The sequence below is a fragment of the Seriola dumerili genome, unplaced genomic scaffold, assembly GCF_002260705.1.
Source record: "Seriola dumerili isolate Sdu_G_001 unplaced genomic scaffold, Sdu_1.0 BDQW01000153.1, whole genome shotgun sequence".
Lineage (NCBI taxonomy): Eukaryota > Metazoa > Chordata > Actinopteri > Carangiformes > Carangidae > Seriola > Seriola dumerili.
This window is the reverse complement of record NW_019174408.1, coordinates 186,332-208,171: the sequence shown is the minus strand read 5'-3', so window position 1 is coordinate 208,171 and position 21,840 is coordinate 186,332.

Here is a 21,840-nt window from a genome sequence, read left to right as displayed (position 1 = left end):
TGTCTATTTGCATCCCCCCTTTTTTTTCCAAAAGAAGGAGGGTCGGGGAGGAGGAAAGGAGGGAAGGCAGTGGAGGGGTGGGGGGTATCCATCTCTCTTGTAGTTGACAGTCTCCATTAAAACGCCGAGCGTGCTGAGGACTGAGCCTGTGAGACGGCCACAACTTGTTCCTCACACTGTTGTGACAGCAAATGCAAATAGCTCAACTTTCCCCCCGGAGAGAGATGGAGAGTGGCAGGTAGGAAAAAATGCAGAAAAAGAGGAGTGTACAAAAAAAAAAGAAAAAGAGAAGGAGATGAGTAGAAGCAGCTAGTGGCAAAGCAAAATGAAGGGAAAAAAAAAAATCACTCCTCCCTCCCTCAGTCCCTTTTAATGACTTCTCCTTCCTCAGCTCTGCCATCAAAATATTATATCAATAATTGCTGGCGAAAAATTAAACAAGTAAAACAATGAGACGGCCCCGGGGGCTGCCTTCCCCCCTCGAAATTGGTCTGTGCATTTTAGAAGAAGGTCACTTCCTCCTCCTCCTCCCTCCCTCGCAGCCCCCCTCCCCCTGCTTCCATCGGATCAGTGACACGTTCTCCGGCGTGATAGCGCTGACCTGAGTTTGAATTTAGAGTGTTCATTAATAGGATATTATGCCATATGCTCACTGCACTGTCTTATTGTAATGTCTGGCACTGGTTTAAGAATTTGTAATTAGCGCTGATATAATGAAGGGACTGGAGGGGCTAAAGCTAACCGTGGTGCAACGGAAAAGATTTGCACTTTTTGGATTGTGAGCTGTCGGGATCGGTCACCTGCTGGCCCGCCGGCTCACCAGGTGCACGCTGGGAAGAGACCTGGATGGAGGGCCCTGTTGTAACAAGTGTCTGAGGAGATGGAGTGATGGAGTGAGGCATCTTTGGCGCTCTTGTAAAATCATTTTCATCAATATCCTTAACCCAGGAAATGACTCCTGTCTTGACCCGTATTCAGTGCAGAACCGCACGTAAAAATCACAGCTGCTTTCAAGGAAACACTTGACACTTGTTTGCAACTGTACAGTTCAACATGAAAGACTGAGAAAAGATACGAAATTCTCCGAGAGATATCAGGAGGAGACTGTGACGCAGGCTTTTCATTCAGAACTGGTACAAACAATTTATTTTGAAATCCTACAACTCATCTATAAAACACTAAAATGGTCCCACGTACATCTCCGATCTACTCGTACGATATGAAGCATCCAGACCCGCTGGTCAGGTGATCCGGGTCAGGTTCACTCACTGTTCCCAGAATCACTGCCAATGATTCGCCGATGACTTGGTTTGAGTCGCTCATTTAAGTAAAAAAAAAAAAAAAGTCAAAGAGAAACCAAATCCTGCAAGGTTTGGATGGTGGGGCCAGGTGGGCGGGGCTTGGGTGACTGCTTTGTTGTGACATCACAAAGTTCCAGAAGTCCTGACGGCTGGTTTTAAGGCTCAGTTTCTGAATACAGGCTGTGTGCATTTCTCTGTGGACTGAGGCTTTGATACTTTCACAGTATTAATATAGAAGCTAGAGCTGATCAATAATCACACTACACATGGACACAGACCTTTACACTGGAGGAGCTTTAAAGTGCTGCCTATAATATGTTTACCTCGGTCTCACATGTGGTTTAGGCTCCAAAATCCAAAATCTTTCTGGTTAAAAAAGGAAAGAGCAAAGTTTTGATAAATACAATATATATGAGCAGCAGTCTTTCCCCAGTCTAACAGAAGAGCTTCCAGTCGCCTAAATACAACCAACAAAAACCATTAAGAACATAAGTGTTTTCAGATATTGGAGGAAAACAAATGAAATATTTGGACATTATTTCTGCTTGGTGACAGTGAGTGACGCCGCACTGTTTCCCGGCAGTTCTCTCTGGAAGTCACGTGTAGATCTGATGTGTGTATTTAGTCCTAGTTTAACCTTAAGCATAAATTCTGAGACACTTGAGTAAAACCGGAGCTCTGGGTTTTCACTCCTGCAGTAGTATTTGCTGAGAGAAGTCCCGGCGTACAGGGATGCCGTGCTTCCAGCGCTCCGCAGTGGTGTTTTTCTCGCACTTCGTCTCCCGCATCCCACCGGCACTAATTTTCATTCATAATGATCTTCATGGGCGGCGTTGAAGGATGAGGGTTTGAGCAGCTTTCGCCTTGGCACTGTCCCAGCACTTTCAGCTCTGATGTGCTGTCATAATTACGCTGTCCGTGCTAAATGCCTATTGTGTAAATGTGCAGTGCAGCTGCCAACAAAAGCAGAAAATGGAGGGATTTCTCCATCACCAGGCGGTAAATAATTGCACACAACGTGGGTTATGCTAAAAAATCTATCCCCACAGAAGGAATAATACAGGAGGAAATGTATGGAATAAGACAATGACGGAGAAAGTCATGTGTTGGCAGCACAGTCACACACAGATTAGGAAGGGGCATTAAGGGGATTCACATTTACTGGAGGAGAGAAGCTGCGACTTCTGTTTAGATTCATCATTTTCAGCTGCACAGAGTCAGTTGTTCTACTGTGAATCTGACCCAGGGATTAAACAAAGAGCGGTTCTTTTCCAACACGTTCTGGATCAGTCTGAACCCGTAATCTCACTCGGAAAAACATCTATGTTTATTCTTTTTCTTGGAAAATAGTCATTTGACCATTAAGTGGGGTTTTTTTTTTTTTTTTTCCCAGAGCTTTCAACTGTGTCACAAGGTCTTCATCAGCGGATGGAGTTTGTTCATGGAGGATGGATTTGTTAAAATGCAAAAATCACATCAGCTTCTGAGCTGACATGTCAACAGATCCATCTCCGTGACAACTGAACAAACTCCACTAATGAAGACTGTGTGGTGCAGTTGAAAGCTCTGGAAAAAAAAACTAGTAAGAGGGATTTTAATTTAGATATTCTTACATGAGCTTTTGCAGTGTGGAACTTTAACGTAGGTTTGAGAAGAAAAGTCAGGACTGGAGCTAAAGTCACTGACGGCACTGAAATCATGTTCTCTGTCGTATTTCTGTAAATTTATGACATGATGTGTTTAAATTCTGCAATTACACAAACACATTAAACATCTTTTTTCTTTTAGAATGATTCTGATAATTTTTTTTAAATACTAAAACAGCTGAAAAATAAGTGATTATAGAAAAACCAGATTGAACAAAAGGGCTAGATAAAGCTGAAACACTCAGACCATGATGTAGTGAGGAAAACTGAACTGTTAGTGAAAAATAAAATGTGAAATCTTCTGACTTAAAGTTACATTTTTACAGAGTTTACTTTCTGGCTTGTCAGAAATGTCTCAGGTGGGAGGGGGCAGTTGAACTCATAGGGTTATGGATCCCCATAATCCAAGACATGACCCCCGGTCAGGCAACTGGCAGTTAGAGGCAGAGAGGGAGGATCGTGTGCACATGCATCCACAGTTGTGCACAGGTGCAGGACAAAGGTAGCATTTGAAAAAGAGGTTGTCTGCACACTCAAAAGGGTCTGTCAATGTGAAAGACAAACAGACGGTGCAGTTTACTGTATATCCTGAAACACAGCTCTGAATGCAATTAGAAGATCACATGATCTAATGTACAATCTACATAAAAACATGAAACAACATGAAAACAAGAGGCAAGAAAGTCGTGTTTAAAAAAAGATAAATTAAAAATCAAAAGGTCCAAATATGATGAGAAGAATATTTACAAGAGGTTAGATGAAGTTATTATTTTTTTAATGTTTATTTACATTGTTTTAAATGTAAGTCAATCAGTCAAATTAATAAAAGTGTAATTTTCCAGATTTTCTAAATGAAAATATTGTTCATCTTAAAATTTTCTTACACATTACTCACTAATGTGTTTATTTTTATGAATTAAAATTAAATGTATTTATTTCCCTATTTATTTTAATGATGAGTACATTTCTCTGCCTGTCACTCTGTCACTTTCCAATCAGCTCACACCTGTTCATTTCTCATTTGACTCTGTGATATTTTGTGGCATGCAGATTTTTCTCATATTCTCTGCAAAGCTAGAATTTGATTTTTAGAAAAAGTTCCCGGCCGTAAGAGCAGAGCGCGGTGGAATAAATTCTGCTTCTCTCCTGCACATGACATTGCACATAAATATTCAATAAATTAGCTGCGGCCGTTTTATAGATTGATCAGTCATCTCTGGCACACTGTGACAGGCGATGCTGGGGCTGAAATATTAATGCTGACAAATTAGGGATTTCTGAGTAAATGATGTCACATTGCACGGCTTCACTCAAATTGACTCCCTGGCATGAGGGCACATTTGCCAGCTCAGTAATATACTCGCCTCCCCAACTTCCCCCCTTTCACCTTCCCTTCCCTCCTCTTCTCTCCAGCCCTCCGTCTCCACCCTCCCTCTTCGCTGCTGCCTCAAAATGACATTGATTTTATCGTTAAGCAGGAGTCATTCTTTTCCTGCAGCCCGGGAACTGAGAGAAAACGTAGAGGGGAGAAAATGAAGCATCCAAAAGGCCAAATTCGCAGCTGTGCCAGGTTTCGCAGAGGCAATTGGAGCTCTTCTCTTTGTGATCCCAGTCCCCCGTTGAAAATGGCAGTGTGCTGCACTGTGGAAACAGGAATGCGACAGACTCTCTGGGGAAATACAGCTGCATGTATGAGGCAGAGTCTGCAGGGCCGGGACAGAAAGAAGGCATTGTCTGTCGGAGTCTCCACCAGCTCCGATCACAGACGGCCAGAATCCAGCTTCAGATAACTCACAGATTACTGCAGCGACCGCAGCTACAGTCAGACAAACAGAAAGTATTATTTGAGGTGTGGGAGTTATTTCTGAGGATGAGGACAGAACTTTATGCTAATCCCAAAGCTCAAATTCTGCATCTAAAAATAAAAAAGATATTAGTCATAAATAGATATCACAGGAAGATAAAACTCACGTAGAGATAGAGGTCACAAGGAAACAGTGCTTTGCTTTAAAGGTTAGAAGTCAGAAAGGTTTTGATTGGTCGGGTTGATCAGTATTTGAAGCGGTGGACCCCTGCAGGACCCTCGGCTCTGTGGAGCGCTGTAGCCTCTTTCAGCTCATTGTCTTGGTTTTCTGACACTCAGCTTTTTGTTTGGTTCAGCGTCACATCCTCCTGACAGAGACGTAGACAATGTTAGCAGCTAGCTGGTAAATATAAGCTAGTGCGGCGAGACCTACATTCATGTTGTGAACTTGCTAATGCTAACGTTTCTCTGTGTCAATAAGTTTCAGTTTGCTAACAAGTTAATTAGGAAATTGGATCTTAAATCATGCGTCATCACTGGCTAGTAACTCCAACTTTCAGAAACTCCAGTAATAGCAACACTGCTGGAATATGATGAAGGTTTCCAAACACTTTAACTCTGATTTAACTGTTTATGCAAACTGTAATTAAAACATTAAGGTTGTTTAACAAGGTGAAGATTAAATCAGAAAATCTAAGGAGATGTGATTCATGTCCATCTTTGTTAAACAAGAAATTGATTTGATTCTCATCATTTTTGTAAGTTAAAACATTTTGGTTAAAGTTTTATGTTCACTTGTTTGTCTGGTTAAGACCAAGCTGAGTTGCACTAACTTTAAATTAAATGTTTATAAAAATTCCTGGGTTAACAAATACACTAATAAAAAGAAAAACATTTTAGGTTGTTTTAGGCCTGTTTGTGCCTGATTTTACATCTACTCTATAATAACTGACAGAACTGTGGTCAGTGGCTTCAGTTGAAGAGGACATTTACGCCCTTAAATGTATAAACATATAAATCATGTCATTAATTTATCCCCATGCAAATATAGGATATTAAATACATAAATAAATAACATTGTACTAGCATTTTTGCATTTGTTTCGTTTCACAGTGAATAAAACAATAAATTGGTAAATTTTACACTCCCAAGTTCATGTACCAAATATCAGGTTGATGTAAGGTTTTAGAGGACAGTTAGTTTTAACTGATAATATATCTACTACATCTTCTATATCAAACTGAGATTAACATTTGAAATGTACGTATTTGTAATGTATCCAAACAACAGAAGCCGTATTGTCCATTTTTATTATAAGATATAATGATAAGTATGAACTGATCTCTGATGTTGAATAAAGTTAGTCAGTTCTTCCCACTGGCAGAAACATCCTTTACAGTCAGAATAACCTCCGGCTTCATCATCACGTATGATCACATAATTATTTTAGGACAAAAGCGCGTCCCCCTCTTCGCCGAGTGAACGCTGCGTGTTACGTAATGCTGCTGAGTAAGACATACAGCCCACCTTCACATTTACTTATGCATAGCTTCTACAATTTACCCTTGTGGTTTTTCCAGATGACAGCGAAAGGCCCTGCTCAGCATTAAGCCTCAGCTCATCTGCTGCTAGTCAGCCTGTAATGAATGAGGCCCGCGTCTCCGATCAATACTATCTGTGAGGAATCACCAGCAGGCCGGACAGCCACACATGAGCGTGTTCGTGTGTGTGTGTGTGTGTGTGTGTGTAGATTCATTTATGGTAGCTCTTGTGAATGTGATGGCTGCTCCTTGTTTGGTCACCACTGTGGGTTTGGTCAGCACAGTATGTAAACCTGACTGCAGTGTTTTCCCACATGATATGGGTAAAAAAATTAAAACTGTACTTAAGGTTTGAGAGAGCAGAAACGTATACAGGAATTTCTTTTTTCTCCAAAAGTCAAATATAAAAATATTTCATTATCCTTCCGTTAGTTGTTAGAGATTTATTATTAGCTGGTTTAATTTCAGAAGCAGGAGTCCAGGGGTCACAGCACACAAAAAGGTCAAAAGCACCACCTTTTATTGTATGCACCATCTTCAACTGTCCGGTGCGGGTGAGTCTGTGTCCACTGCAGCCTCGGCTTTCTGTTGGTGGTGACAGGAAGTGGAAGCTGGCGTGGTCGTCTTCTGTTGTAGGTTGTAGGACGTGTTGTTCACGCTGATGCTTTTCTGCTCAGCACAGTTGTAGAGAGTGGTTATCTGAGTGACCGTAGAACTTTCTGTCAGCTCCAACCAGTCAGTCCGTTCTCCTCTGACCTCTGACCTCTCTCATCAACAAGGTTTTTTTGTTGTCGTTGGCTCCATTCTGAGTGAAAGCTCCAGAGACCGTGATGTGAACTTAAACTATTTTTTTTTACACTGCACTGCTGCCACATGATTGGCTGATTGGATAATTGCATGAATAAGCAGGTGGACAGGTGTTCCTAATAAAGTGCTCTGTGAGTGTCCCTGCTCACTGGAGGTCTGGTCTGATTTGAAGAAGTCCAGGTAGAATCTGAGTCTTACTTCTGTTTGGGTTACATCTCTCTTCAATTTAGCAGGTGTTTGTTTATCATGAAAGGTCCATCTTGTCACACCGTGGTGACGTTGTCTTGTCCTGGTTTTGTTTTGTCCTGTCATTTCCTGTTTATCTCGTTTCAGGTCACTTGCCCTTCCTCATGTGTCAGTCTGATTGCCCTAAGTGTTTCCACCTGTGCCCTATTTCCCTCCATGTGTTTAAATAGTCTGTGTTCCCCTTGTCTTGTGCCAGAGCGTCTTCGTCGTTGACCTGCACCCGAGCGCTTGTCCATGCCCACAGCCCTTGTGTTATTCAAAGTAAGCCGATTGTTCCCCGTGAAGAGTGATTTTTATTTCGTATATTTTTTCATAGATTATCCTAGATCCTCCGCTTGGTGGCGTGAGTTGATTATTTTGGTTTATTATTTTATTAAGTCAGGTTTTTCCTCCTTACGGAGCGTTTTGTGTTTGGGGCTTTTTTCCTCCTGGAGTGATTTTGTTTTCTCCTAGACTTTAGAAGTTAGTGACTTCCTCCGTGAGTCAGGTTAGGACAAGGATTTTCATAGCCATTTATTTTTCACTCGTTCTGAGGTCACCGGTGTTTTCAATAAAGCCGTTTGATTTCTAATTCTCTGCATCTGAATCCTGCCTTGAGTCCCTGTCTGACACATATTGTATAAAGGTAGATGTCCACGTGTTGTTTGATTATAAAGCAGGAGTAGGTTCTATATTAATACTTTACTATATTGTACCATGTTTTTTATTTGGTCAAGCAGAAAACTGAGCTGAAAGTGTTCGGTTCGTAAAAGCACAAATACATTACACAGATAAAAAATATGAGATCTTTAAAGCAAAGTTCAAAGTTTCTAAACCTGTATCTCATTATGCAAATTTAAGTTTCACTGTATTAAACTATCCACTAAACATAATGCTAGTTGACCGAGGTGGATCATGTGTCTCAAATGATCAACAAACATTGCAAAGGTTAGGGATTGATTACCCTCCACCAATCCTAAAAATAACAACACACACACACACACACTGACAGTACTGCAGGAGTCAGGGCAGACGAGTGTGTGAGGATGTTCTGTGGTATTTGTATCTGGAGTGTGTCCTCTGACCCGACTCTGGCTCCTACAGACGACTTCAACCTCAAAAATGTCATGGAAAGAGAAAAAAGAAACCGTCTGTGTTCTGTCTATCGGCCGCCGTGATGAATGGAAATGGAAAAACCCTCCCCTCTCGCCTTGACCCCCCCCCCAACACACACTTTCCTCTCTCTCTCTCTCTCTTCCCCGTTCTTAATGCAATCACTTGGTTTTGCCGCCATCTGTCCCTTTTTTTCTTCCTTTTTTGATGCCAGCCTGTTTTCGTAAGCAAATTACTCCATCAGAACCCGGTGGCGCCTGTCCATCACGCTGAAGGAGGAGGTGGAATGTCGCGCCGACAGCTGACTGACAAGGAGGCACGCACTGGGGAAAACAAGATGAGGTGGAGGATGGACAAGCGGCGAGGGGATGGAGATAGAAGCGAGCGAGGAGGAAGAGGAGGAGGAGGAGGAGAGGATAAGAAATGGAAGGACACATGATGTAGAGGGCAAGTGGGTGAGAGATAGGAAACAGGTTGAAGTGAAAGGAGGTGCGGGGGTGGAGGGGGGGTGGGGGAGAAAAAAAAAACTGGGTCTCCTTTTTTGTGGAGTGTCCCCTGGGTGTGGCAGTATCAAGTCAATCTGGGGGGCTAATGCGTGTCAGGGTTTGAATCCTATCTCCTTGAGAGGCGAGCAGAAGGTTGATAAAAATTGAAGTGGAATTGAAGTTGGATGCACAAGAGGATAGGGGGCACAACAATGGGGTGGGGGGTGGAGGGGTTAGCAGTCCCCCCCCCCCCTTCACTCCCAATACCTCTGACCTTGCTCAAAGTGTCCCTGCCACTCACACTGTAACTTCCTCACTGTTCCTATAAAAGGAAAATTGCACCATGTTACAACTTCTCCTGCGCAAAGTTGCTCTGATAACATTGTGCTCGCTGCAGTTTTCTGCTGACGCTGCCACGGTGACGTCGGACAGGCTGAGAAACGAGCGCAAATGTTTCAGATTAAAGAGCGTTTGAACGGCACACCTTCACAGAGACCAGTCACAGAAAAAAAAAAAAAAGAACATGAAGTAATATTCTGACGACCTTAATGCTTCTTTTCTCCCTCTGTGACCACATGGATAACGCTCCTCAGAGCACGGGCACTGAGACATAATCAGTGGGTGTTTGAAGATTTAAAAAGAAAGACCCTTCCCGTTCGGGCCGAGTCTCAAAGACAGAAGCTCTCCTCATCAAGTCAGTCTTATTACAGTGAAATGTTGGGCTTTTCAAGGGGCGAGCTCTTATATGAATAATGCAGCATTACGATGTAAAAGTGTATGAGTAATGTGAATGACATTGTCGGACAAAACAAAGGAGTTCTGCAAAGGGGGGGGGGAGGGGACTCCTCAATGACATCTCATTGGGTGAAAGATTAGAAGACGAAGTTCACAAGTTTCCAAATCTGACTTGTGCATCAGGGTTCCTCTGGTCAGGTGACTGATTTCTCTATAGGAAGAATGAAGATGCCGAATCGCCGTGACGACTACCTTTCAAAAGACAGAGAAGTTTTCAAAACTAAACTCTTCTTGATCATTGAGATATTTCCCCACGCTCTGTTCCAGAGGATGATATGGAAGGGATGACGTGTTTTTCTAGGCTAACCCCTGTTAGCATCACGTTAGCATCAGTAACAGATGTAAAAACTTAAAGAAATCAGGACTGTGGTATTTACTGACAGTCTTCAGGCCTTATTTCAGGCATCTAGTTAAGTTGAAGTAAGAACATTATGCTAGACTTTGCCTCTGACCAAAGATAATGTAGACTATTAAATTTTCTATGACTTAATTCCTCAGTATGCATCTGATAAAATATTTTTTCAGATCTTCTAAGAGCGTCTGAAACATCTTTTCGGTTTGGCAGAATCAGGGAGCGCAGCGTCTGAAGAGTTTTCGAAAGGTTCTGAAATTGACAATCCAACAATCGGTCCTGCTCTGCGCAGTAATTAGCGATGCGTGCGGATGTATGAATGTCTTGAACTTGTCTCAGGCTGTGATTTTTTTCATTCTTCTCACAGCTCCCACCTTTTTTTCATGAGTACAAATGAAAACAAACTGTGAACATTTTCAGAAGAAGTGTCTCACGAAACTGTGCGTCATTATCCTCGATGTACAATTCATTCCTTTGCAAACACAAAGACGAATTTTCCAAGTGTGACCTTTTGGATCAGGTATAAACACTCTTACTTCCAGCCAGTCAGACGACACACAGTCTGCGCCCTGGTTGGTTTGAAGCAACATAAATCTATGCTAATTTTTGCCTTTGAACTGAGCTCTGCTGTTGATCATGTGTAGCGTGTCTTATTTTGTACCCACCTTTGCCAACAGGTAGAAGCTTCCCAAAGACCTGTAGGTGGTGGCTTCACTCCAGAAGTTTTACCCTCCCTCATACCCAAACAACCCCGCCCCACTCACTCACACTGAGCTGCATTAATACCAGATTTTGCCTCCAAATCACCAAAAAATAAATAAAAAGCAGAAAATTAAGCACTTGAATTTGGAATCAGACATGCACAAAACCCGTGTATGATGGGTGGGTTTTGGATGGGACCATTTAAGGGGAATTTATATATATTTTCTCAGGCTTTGAAGAGATCTATCCGACATCTGCGGCGTCTGGTTCGTGGCATCGTGATGCCTGGCCTGGATTTTCTAAAAAAGCTCCAGAGTTGCTGCCGAAGACAAAACCAGAGCCAAAAAAAAAAAAAAAAATCAAGAGATGAAGGTCGGGAGGGCACGGTCCAGACAGACCTTTCAGACCTAGTTTTTTGACCTTTCACAGCTCTCAAACATGGATCAAACTAATTAAGCTAGTCTAGCCATTTTCATACACCCAAATAGATTCCCCCCCAGCCACGGATACACACTGCGATTAGCACTGTCTCATCCCTGTTCCCAAAACGGAAAGCCTCCACACACACACACACACACACACACACACACACACACACACACGATTTCCAAGCCTAACACCAAAGCTCACACCACCAGTTTGGATCCAGGTGTCACCAGAGAAGCATTTGAACCATCACAATCCTTTTTTCTTTTTTATTTATTTTTTTTAAATTATGTAATGCTAATACCTCTGTAGTATTTTTTTTTTTTTTTTTTTTTTTTTTTTTTTTTTGCTATTTCCCTCTGCATTCATCTCAGTGCAGATGGGGAATGTGTGTGACAATATCAGACAGTCTCATGTTTTTCGTATTAATAAGGGCAGATTAAGAGATTTGCCATTTGACGCTCAAGCCCACAACTGTCAAAACAGCAGGCAGGAAAAGCGAGCTCTTTTTCTCCCCTCTGGAACAGCCCCCACTAAGAATACATGAATACAGATCTGTGTGAGTGGGCATATTTATGAGAGATAAATGTGTTTTTTGGGGTGTGAGTGAGTGTAAGTGCATATTTGTGTGCATTTTAGGATTAAATTGGATATCAGTCAGTGTTACAAGACACATGCCGATTGATGTCATTCCTTTTTTTTTTTCCTTTTTTCTGATTTGCCTCCAGTTTTTGTTGATTTTTTTTTTGGATGTTGTGATCCAGAAGGAAAATCTCTTTTAAAAGAACACTGATCTGCATCTTTACTGCGAGTAAAGAGCAGCAGCTGTCCGGCCTCCGTCAACTCTGAGAACTGCTGAGAATGACACAACCGGCTTGTCTCACTGCGACCTCTGAACTTCTCCGCGGTACAAAACGCTTTCAGCTGCCAATGTCACATCCGAGGTTGGCAGTGCCGGCTTTGTCCTGGACGTCATCCTCTTCTCCGCTGCCCGTGGCAACCCCACACCACCTCCACCTCCACCTCCTCCTCCACCGCCGCCGCCGCCACCGCTACCCCAACAAAGCCAGACAAATGATTTCGATTTGTCCTCTGCAGTCCGGGAAAGAAGTTATCGATACAATCCGCCAAATGATGTCAAGGATTTGTCAGCAAAGCTTATGAATGACAAAAACAGTCCACCTCTTTCCACTGCCCTCCCTCCCTCTCCCAACCTAAAAACACCTCCACTGCAGGCCAAGAAGATTGAGAGCCAGGACACTTTATTGATTTCTTCCCCCTGCATCCTCACCCTCACCTTTTTAAATAGAAGCTCAAGCTACAAAGGCCAGAGCAGCAGCTTTTGTGTGCTAAAATGTGGCTAAAAGCTTTCTGGAAAGTTGAGGGAAGGGATTGAATTGGATATTGCATCTAATGCTGCCTCCAGCAGATGGGCTTTACAGCCGACTGAAGGAGAGGAGCTGTGTTTTGCTGGCAGGCTGGGCTGCTTGGTTGTTTGACTGGCTGCCTGACATCTCTGCATCCCCTCCTTCCTTTAGCTCGGGTTGTTTGTGAAAAAGATCAGTGGGATGGTGGGTAAATAGATCAACTTTGTGCTGCTGACAAAAGGGGGTGGGGGGGGGGGGTTGGACGGATCGTGGGCTGAGGTGATGCCATTGAGAAGCAGCCTGACAGAAGGGTGTGATGCCAAAGATGGTATGTCTGGCTGGGAGTGGACGTGCTAAATGAGGGCTGATGATAATCTGACTGGCAGACGGTGCTGAAATGGAGAACAAATAAGAGGAGGGGGGAGGAGGGGCGTGGAGATGTGAATGCCAAAAGTAGACATGTAATGAGAGCGATCAAAGAGGAGAGCGAAAAAAAAAAAAAAAAAACTTTCCACAACACAAAGATTATTGAAGAAGCTTTTTTGTGCGAGTTGAGGCCTCGATGTGCTTCAGAAGGAGCTCGTCACATCATTTAAGTGTCTTAAAAAACCTCTTTTCTGACGGCAGAATTGGGGTCGAGGGCTGCATCCAATGATTTTTGTAATTTTCCGACAATTATACTCAATTTACAACATGATTGAGAAGAAGGCAGCACTTCCACTTCCCTCTCAAGCTCCGGCTACTGCTTCTATCGCTTTCCATTTGTGGGAGAGACCGACCGATGAAATGTGCACTGCTGTCCCCCGTCTGTATATCTCTATAACTCATTCTGTCCAAACGACAAAGACGAAGAGAAAAAGATCCTTGAAGAGAGACCGGGGGCGCATTTGGATGCAGCTTGGATTTTGAACCTTTTACTTTAGATGTGGTTGAATGACGCGTGGTAAGAACGATCAAGTGCACTGCAGTTCCTCTAATGACCACTAGAGTCTGGCTCCAACAGTGAGTCAATCCCCATAGACTCCCATGTTAAAATGTCCAACTTTACATCAGAAATAATCTGGAGCTTCACAACCGCTCCTCAGAAAACCTGTGGGTGACGTCACGGAGGCGACGTCCAGCTTTATTCACCGTCTGTGGGTAAGAATGAGTAAGACCTTTAGGCGCTGGTGGTACAAGGAGCCGGTAGAGCGGCCATGGTTAAAAGAAACAAGGATGACAGTTGGTTACGGGTGGGGACGATCTGACGTGTTGACCCTCCTTTGCTCCCGTCATAATTCCTGTGTCCATTAGAGGTCGCCTAACGGGTGCTGGCGCAGACAACGTATGGATCCAGTTTTTACACGAGGACAGTCTCAGAAAAACGTAAAAAACTACAGAGTATTTGCAAGAAGCCAAGTGTGGAGATGCTTTCATGTCCTGAGGAAAGAATCTTCAAGGAAAAATTGAATAAAAATGAAAGCAAAAGGCGGCTTCCTCTATTTGTGTCTTTACACTATGACTGTACTTGGCCTCGTCCTCTCTGCATCGCAGGAGAACACACAAGGACTCCCATCTCCTGAGGTAAGCTCTTTGGCAAACATAGTGCTGATTAAAACAAACAGGCTACAGCGAGCCCTGCTGCTGGGGAGGACAGGGCAAACAGGACCGGTGCAGCAGGAGGCCCGGTGATGGCATGAACCAGACTGCAGCTCCAAGAACAGAGCAAAGACAAAGCTGCATGTCAGAGGTGTCAGCGCCCAGGAGGAGGCCACAGCCTCTGTGTTGCATGGACTTGAACTGGTTTTTCTAAGGTTTTGGAGATCTCCCTTCACCCAGTACAATGCAGGTGACTGGAATTATGTTTGTGATGCCCACAGTACTGAAAATAATCATTCAAAAAAATGCATTTCTGTCAAAACAATGTCCACCGTTACCAGTTTTCATTGGAACTACATTCCTTTAGAGAAATAGTCTTCAGACGGCATATTCTGGAGATTATCTAGAGAACTGGGACAGTGTTTTTAAAGGTCCCTATAGTGTAAAGGTCTGTGTCCATGTGTAGTGTGATTATAGATCAGGTCTAGCTTCTATATTAATACTGTGAAAGTATCAAAGCCTCAGTCCACAGAGAAATGCACACAGCCTGTATTCAGAAACTGAGCCTTAAAACCAGCCGTCAGGACTTCTGGAACTTTGTGATGTCACAACAAAGCAGTCACCAAGCCCCGCCCACCTGGACCCACCATCCAAACCTTGCAGGATTTGGTTTCTCTGAGTGTTTTATCTGAAATCTGCTACATTTTTATTGGCTCACTCAGAAAACAGTCAGCCAATCAGAAGAGAGGCTCAGAGATTACATGCAGCATATGAAAGCAACACGAGGTAAATAGTGACAGAAGAGGCACACAGGCCACACCAGTGATACAAGTCTAGGATTATGTAAAAGAGCAACACGTTTCCTTTAGTGCAGCCTGTAAAAGATCTTTTGAAAGTATTCAAAGAAGGAAGTGCATCCAAGGTAATTTGCTATTTTGCAGCTCGGCACATAAAAAAGGAGGAAGCAGTTTTACCGGCCTCTGACTGCACCCCGGGGATGGTTAAAAGGAGCCGAGTTGGAGATCTAGTGCTACAGTTGCTGCGATGATAAGATCGACTGCTTGAGATACGAGCAGGTAGTTTGCCTCACAATGTCTCAGCAATAAACAGCAACATGTGTGTTTTTCTCCTGTGGTATTACAGACGACCAATGTTAAGGATTCATATAACATACAACGGTGAGTGTGTGAGCATGCAGCTGTTAGCTGTTAGCTGAAACTACTTTGCTTATGAGACTTAAGATTCACTTACATTTAAATTAAATTAGGAAATGACCAGAGTCAAACACGTGCAGCAGCTAGTCCCACACATGCACAGGGCGTCATCTGAAGCTCCAACTAATAAAAAGGCTGATCAAACAGTTTTTCTTCAGTAAAACAAAATTACGATATAACATACGTTTTACTGATTATCAATGACTTAATTGAGAACGTATAGAAAAGCCATAGTACAAGCACAATTGTCCATGATAAGTGTGTTTCGGTGCGAGAGGGATGAACCTGGAATCCCTGGTGGGAAAAGAGGTCGAGTTCCTCTCGATGGCTGTCATTTCTCAGTGTACTCAGTGGTTTTAGTGTCAGCTTTAAAAGAGCCGAGGATCCTGCCAAGACTAAGTAACGGATCTCCAGGCATTTACCAAGCATGTGAACTGTTCCTCCATGTTCTCATTCTGCCCTAATTCAATTAGGCTCCTCTCCAAACGAGCCTGGGACAGCAGATTCTTTCCTCTCGCTTTCTTTTTTCTTCTTTTTTTTTTTTTTCCCCCCGTAGAGGAGCATCAGACAGTTGCCGTGGTAGCAGGACTAAACTTTAACTGCGTCACTCCGGCCTCTCTGTATCCTCTCCGCACGCTAACACCCTGATAGCCAGATGCTGCAGTCGTCGGCCAGGATCCCGTGACCTCCACGCCGGGCAGGCCAAAAACGTCTACTGAGCGGCTCTGCGGGACCGCTGCTGTTATTGGCTGTCTCTCGTCCATGCTGATGATGTCATACTCATCACCATGTCACCCCTCAGGACTGGCACAGGGCTCATTTCAACCAGAATGTGCTCACAGATTCACAGAAGTAAAAAGATGATTAAACACCCGAAACTATTAAAACAGTCTGACGCAGTTTAAAACACAAATACAACAAAACATAATTAATCAAATGCAGTGTGGTGAAGCCTTGCAGCACTTCCTATCTGCAGTACAGGCATGAAAGCACTATCTATTTCTTCTCTTTCTCACCCACTCCCAGGGAGGAAACAAATAAGCACATTCCTCCCATCTTAGTTTTCCCAAGATTCTTGTCTTTTTTTGAGCAACTGGCCCAGAAAATTTATATTCTTTCCCAGGACACGAATTTTGGACATGGCTTTTATGAAAATGCAGCTTCTAATTTAGAATTTCTATTTTTTTTTTGACAGGATAATCTCGCTAAACTTTATTGTATAGCATATATATATATATATATATATATATGAACACTCCAGAGTGGCAAGTGAATTTTTTTTCTGGGAGAAAAAATAAATAAATGAAATAAAGATAGAAAAATTATTGCCTCCAAAAATATTTTATTTTCACAGAAAAAGAAAAAAAATTTCTAAAATATTTTTTTCCCCCAAAGAAAATGTTTTAATTGTCAACTAAAGGTGGCAACCACACTTATTAATATGATATTGATCCACAGTTTTATATCAGTTATGAAACATTGACATAAAACATAGAGAAAGATTTATTCGTAATCTTGCTGTAAGCTTTTCAAAAACAGTCTGGGTGGAAATCTTCAAGAATTAGCAGATGAGTCTATAATCTCACTCCTTTCCCAGAGATTTGATGAGTCAGATGAAATGACTGTTCGGCTGAGGTGGTGTGAAATGCAGCTGTGTGTGTGTGTGTGTGAGAGTGTGTCTCAGCAGTAATCTTCAGTGGGACTGACACACAGAGGAACAGCCTCAAAACGCTGGAAGCTCCTCTGACCTCAGCTGACACCTTCTGTTGACCTTGGTTTGACTTTAGAGTTAAGTATCCGAGCTTTCTGACAGAAAACCCACATTCTCTCATCCACGTCTCCCTCTTTCATATTACTCTGCTTTCCCCATTAAATAGCCCCTCCACCTTCATATTTACAGAGGCTTACAAACGGGGGCCAGGGCACATGGCTGCTGCTCCTCAGATACCCAATCTGTCTGTCACTTATCTGAGGGATTACTGCGGTGAGGGCCAGCTACCACAGATTAGAGACAAAGGCCAAATTAAAACAGGGCCTATCAACAAACACTGGGACAAGATGACAGGGAGGTGATCCAATTACACTGATAACCCACAGATCCCAGCGTGCTGCAGGAGACACTGGAACAAACAGAGGTAAACAGATATACACTCACACACAGCAGCACATGTTAATAGAGATGCAGACACATGCACGTGGACACATGGGCAAGTGCCAGTCAGTTGGAAACAGAGCAGCGTTGCGATACAGCCGTGGAAGATCGCAACAGGTTTCCTGTTTGTTATCCATTGAAATGCTCACGATTGTCACGGTAACCGGTGGGTGGAGCATCTGTGACGTCACCTACAGCAAGTGTTTTAGGGTTCGGTCGGGTTTGGGGCAAAAGGGGGAGGATTCTTAGTGGAGCTGCCTCCACAGTTGAGATTGGTTGGCTGAGATAAATGTCAATCAAACAAATGCCCCAACAGACACTTCTCATAAAGTCATAATGTTTTCTCAGAGGTGATATTCAATAATATCAAATATTGCAATATTTCTGATATTTTTCATATTTTCAAATACATATATTATATAATTAAATATTTTAAAACACACCTGAAACATAAAATACAATAATATAATGATAATAATATTGTGTATTGTGATATTTGGGTTTGGACTGTACTGAGATATTACATTTTGGATATTGCCCCAGTCTAACCAAGACACACATTAAAAGGTAAAAATGACATATTTCCCACTGAAAACACTTGCAGTGATGTACTGCATGTCACACAGAACGCCCTCAAGTATTTAAAATAGAAAAATGAAAAATGTTTTGCACCTACAGGTCAATAACAACTGGGTTACAACTCGTGAAGATCATGTGACCGACAGCTAATAAACCGATCCTGATCAGAAACCTTTCAGAACCAGCTTCAGGTTTAAAACCAGATGGAAGATACGTGGTAGAAACCAAGTTCCCGGGGAACAACGCTGGCCATGGTCAGAGGCACGAGTCACATGACGCACACCGGCCCAAAAAAGACGATGTTGATGTTTCTGCGTTTGCTTGTGTTTCCTTCCTTTTCCCTAAATGCCGGTCACCCATTGTCACAGTGGTATTGCTATAGATATTCTTCTTCGTTTGCTTGTGTTTCGTCTGTTTGCATGTGTTTGTTTGTGTGAGCTATCAGGGCCACCGTACAAAATTACATTAAACAAAGCAGAACTAATAGGAAGGGAGGGGGAGGGGGATGAGAATAGAAAAAGATGTCAAACAAAGAATTCGTCTTGCTCTGCAGGGACAATTGACACACCAATAAAAACTCTTATGTCTACTGTCTTAATATGATACAACTTAATGCGTATGTTACGTGAGAAAGTATTAGAAATATATACATGTATACATCCTGAAGAGTCACATTACATTACAACATTACTCATATCCACAGGAACAGTTAGTGTCGGTCCAGTCCAGTTAATAACACGTTGCCAGTTTAGGGAAGCGCTCTGCAGACACTAGAGGTGGAGGAGATCATGTGACATGTCGCATTATACATTTATTGCTCTTTACTCCTTCAGAAAAGGGCGAGCTGCAGCGGCGCTGTGGTTATTGCTCAGGTTACAGCTGCGTTTGTGGCTGGACTTGTCATGATATGGCTGCGGCTGGTGCACTGTGACTACTCTTTACTGCTCCCCATTAACATTAGCAGTGAAAGCATCCCAACTGTCGGTTCTTCACATGCGTTACCGACACACTACAGGAATCAGGATTACAGTAGCTCATGGAGTTACACCCATTATAAACTAACGTCACAGACATAAGAATAACACAATCACAGCTACAGCTCCCACTACATAATATATAACACTATATCAGAACCTTTGCTGGGGCTCAGATGAGCTAAAATATTACAAAAGCAATTATAACTGACAGGTGACTGGTTTGTCCTCACGAGTTCGTGTTCTCGCCAGGGTTAGCTGTCAGGTGCTGGTTGGTCGCAGGAACAACTACAGTGAAAGTGAAACGTGACCGACGCTCACTGAGAGGACCTCACTGGCTTCACTCAGTATAATTAGAAGAGCGTTCACAGGTGCGATAAATACATATATATGCATCACGTGACCAATAATCTTCATCTTCATTTTGTCTTTTTTTTTTTAAAAAGATCATCATTTTCCAAAAAAACATGACCATAATATTGCATTTTATTATTGTAAAGTTACGCTGTAACAAGGTATTTGTGAAAGCTTGTAATTTATATCATTAACACCTGCATGATGTGATGGGAATGAAGCTGATCTAAATACTAATATTGTCCCACCATGATCACTCCCTGCCTGCACAACTTTTTGTTCCTCTACTTTATTTTTAAGTCCAAAGTTCATCAAAAAGAGACAAAGACTTTTTATTTGTCTCAGGAATGTTGCTGCTTTCACAACTTTCACTTTACTTCCTGCTCTGAAAGTAAAGTTTGATCGTCGAGGCCTCGTCAGTGCGACAACATCCTCAAGACCCTCTGATCCGAAGTAATGCCGACATTTCAGTGCACACGTCCAGGGAGGATGCACTTGCACGCCACCGAACAAGACACTAACACAAAGACACACAAAGTAGCTGCATCGGGTCACCGACAGTGTCATGGAGGCGAAAAGGCAAATATGATGAGATGAAGGAAAAGCTCCTTTAAATGTGACAAGATCAGCGATGATGAAAGACGGAAGGGGAACTAAAAATAGCATAAAGTAAGATAATAGATAATTAAACAAGAAAATGACAGTAATTTATAACAGCCAGCTTCTTAAAAATGAAATAAATTGTCTTTGCAGTTTTTTTTTCCAGCGCTGCACTGTAATGACAGTGTCATATCTTTGACTCCGGCTCTAATGGAAAAGCCACAATCCAGGAACTAACTAGGAAGTGAGTGACAAGGAAGTATGAGCTCACCGTGGCCCCGACACTGCCCTCAGCGCTGACAGCAGACAGCCGCCAACATCCAACTCTCCTCCCAGCCAATGGCGGGCTAGCTCATTACCGCCACAGCCCCATTGTGTTAATTGAAGCCACGCTAACTACTCCATTCCTCCCGCTCTATAAAAGCAGAAGACTCGTCACCCTTTCTGGCCGCTTCTCCCTCCAGCTACACAGGTAATTGAATTGTGGCAGATCTCTCAGTAAGCTGGCTTGTTTTAATAACTTCACTAGATTATGTTTAATAAGTGTGCCTTAAATGCTCATTTCATCAGGCCAGGGAGGATGAGGAAGGTCAAATGTGATAATAGAAATGTGGAAAAGGGCCATTTTCCTGGCCCCCGCTCTAGGGACAGATGTAATCACTGCAGCCTATCGCCTCGACTGTACAGTGTGAGGTTCAACTGTGGGCCACACCGCCGCGGACCGGAGAGTTAAGGTAGATCATATCCAACATTCAACACAGAGATGACATTACAGGGGAAATAGAAGAAGTTCATGCTGATTCCACGAGCTTTCCTGTGTCTGTGCGTCTATTATCACACCAGCTGTCATGTCTGCTGAATAAATATCCAGCTCTGACACTCTGTAAAAAAAAGAAAAGAAAAGCTGTCGGCGGGAACATCCAGCAGGAAACAGCGCGACGAGGCGCTGACTTTTAACTTACTTCACATTGTTTCTGAATTATCCAACTTACCAATGAATTCTGAAAAAATAAAAACTGAATTTTCTAGTGGTTTTATGACTGGAATTCATTGTATTGTATTTTTAGATATACACTAGAGCTAGGCCTCCGTAGACACGGTGTTATCTGTTGGCCAATCATGGCAATTGATCTAACAGCTATTCTGGACAGTCTGGTGGAACAATTTTAAACTTTAAAGGAACCCCCCCGACTCAAATTTCAATCGACAGTGTGCGTGCCAACAGCTCTGGAGTTGGCTTATAGGTGTTTTGGACACAGCTATGAATATGATGATGAATTATTGTCATGTCACATAGGAGGTGAAAAGCCAAACAAAGTGAGATTATACAACAGCATCCAAAAAAATGGGAATAATGTCAAATTTCATGAGAAAGATACAAGTTCTTATCCATCAAAACTCGTCCTGGGCTCAGTTTTCTTTCTCCAGCTGCGATTGTTGTGACTGGCTGGATTCTGAGGTCGTCTGAGAGTTCAGAGGTTTAAAAGGTCGGACCGGGGTGGAGTTTTATCAGTTTGGGCTGATGGTTTGGTTTCACTGATAGCTACAGTACATGTTAAAAGTGTGGAGGGCAGGACTTTGGAGGGGCAGCATCGGTAGGTCAAAGGTCACACTGCTGCACAAACAAGAGATAAAAGAGAGAAAGAAAAAAGAGTCTGGTTCAAGTTGGCTCGAACTTTGAGGAAAGAGAAGCAGAGTGTTACAGGGGTGATCCCAGGATGTTGTAAAGGAGTGGGGGAGAACAAGTCCCAAATTCTCAAACCCTGAATTTCAGTGTTACCACTTTATGGCGGCTATCTATACGGGAAAAGTGATTGTGCCTTTA